This window comes from Oncorhynchus gorbuscha, unplaced genomic scaffold (assembly GCF_021184085.1).
Source record: "Oncorhynchus gorbuscha isolate QuinsamMale2020 ecotype Even-year unplaced genomic scaffold, OgorEven_v1.0 Un_scaffold_1597, whole genome shotgun sequence".
Classification (NCBI taxonomy): domain Eukaryota; kingdom Metazoa; phylum Chordata; class Actinopteri; order Salmoniformes; family Salmonidae; genus Oncorhynchus; species Oncorhynchus gorbuscha.
The window spans coordinates 69,061-70,939 of record NW_025746330.1 but is presented as its reverse complement, the minus strand read 5'-3'; positions in this window follow the sequence as shown (position 1 = coordinate 70,939).

Below are 1,879 nucleotides of genomic sequence, written 5' to 3'. Positions count from 1 at the left end.
CAGTGTGTTGGCAGCAGCCACTCAATGTTAGTGGTGGCTATTTAACAGTCTGATGGCCTTGAGATAGAAGCTGTTTTTCAGTCTCTCGGTCCCAGCTTTGATGCACCTGTACTGACCTCGCCTTCTGGATGATAGCGGGGTGAACAGGCAGTGGTTCGGGTGGTTGATGTCCTTGATGATCTTTATGGCCTTTCTGTAACAACGGGTGGTGTAGGTGTCCTGGAGGGCAGGTAGTTTGCCCCCGGTGATGCGTTGTGCAGTCCTCACTACCCTCTGGAGAGCCTTACGGTTGAGGGCGGAGCAGTTGCCGTACCAGGCGGTGATACAGCCCGCCAGGATGCTCTCGATTGTGCATCTGTAGAAGTTTGTGAGTGCTTTTGGTGACAAGCCGAATTTTTCAGCCTCCTGAGGTTGAATAGGCGCTGCTGCGCCTTCTTCACGACGCTGTCAGTGTGAGTGGACCAATTCAGTTTGTCTGTGATGTGTATGCCGAGGAACTTAAAACTAGCTACCCTCTCCACTACTGTTCCATCGATGTGGATAGGGGGTGTTCCCTCTGCTGTTTCCTGAAGTCCACAATCATCTCCTTAGTTTTGTTGACGTTGAGTGTGAGGTTATTTTCCTGACACCACACTCCAAGGGCCCTCACCTCCTCCCTGTAGGCCGTCTCGTCGTTGTTGGTAATCAAGCCTACCACTGTTGTGTCGTCCGCAAACTTGATGATTGAGTTGGAGGCGTGCGTGGCCACGCAGTCGTGGGTGAACAGGGAGTACAGGAGAGGGCTCAGAACGCACCCTTGTGGGGCCCCCGTGTTGAGGATCAGCGGGAGGAGATGTTGTTGCCTACCCTCACCACCTGGGGGCGGCCCGTCAGGAAGTCCAGTACCCAGTTGCACAGGGCGGGGTCGAGACCCAGGGTCTCGAGCTTGATGACGAGCTTGGAGGGTACTATGGTGTTGAATGCCGAGCTGTAGTCGATGAACAGCATTCTCACATAGGTATTCCTCTTGTCCAGGTGGGTTAGGGCAGTGTGCAGTGTGGTTGAGATTGCATCGTCTGTGGACCTATTTGGGCGGTAAGCAAATTGGAGTGGGTCTAGGGTGTCAGGTAGGGTGGAGGTGATATGGTCCTTGACTAGTCTCTCAAAGCACTTCATGATGACGGAAGTGAGTGCTACGGGGCGGTAGTCGTTTAGCTCAGTTACCTTAGCTTTCTTGGGAACAGGAACAATGGTGGCCCTCTTGAAGCATGTGGGAACAGCAGACTGGTATAGGGATTGATTGAATATGTCCGTAAACACACCGGCCAGCTGGTCTGCGCATGCTCGGAGGGCGCGGCTGGGGATGCCGTCTGGGCCTGCAGCCTTGCGAGGGTTAACACGTTTAAATGTCTTACTCACCTCGGCTGCAGTGAAGGAGAGACCGCATGTTTCCGTTGCAGGCCGTGTCAGTGGCACTGTATTGTCCTCAAAGCGGGCAAAAAAGTTATTTAGTCTGCCTGGGAGCAAGACATCCTGGTCCGTGACTGGGCTGGATTTCATCTTGTAGTCCGTGATTGACTGTAGACCCTGCCACATGCCTCTTGTGTCTGAGCCATTGAATTGAGATTCCACTTTGTCTCTGTACTGACGCTTAGCTTGTTTAATAGCCTTACGGAGGGAATAGCTGCACTGTTTGTATTCAGTCATGTTGCCAGACACCTTGCCCTGATTAAAAGCAGTGGTTCGCGCTTTCAGTTTCACGCGAATGCTGCCATCAATCCACGGTTTCTGGTTAGGGAATGTTTTTATCGTTGCTATGGGAACGACATCTTCGACGCACGTTCTAATGAACTCGCACACCGAATCAGCGTATTCGTCAATATTTCCATCTGACGCAATA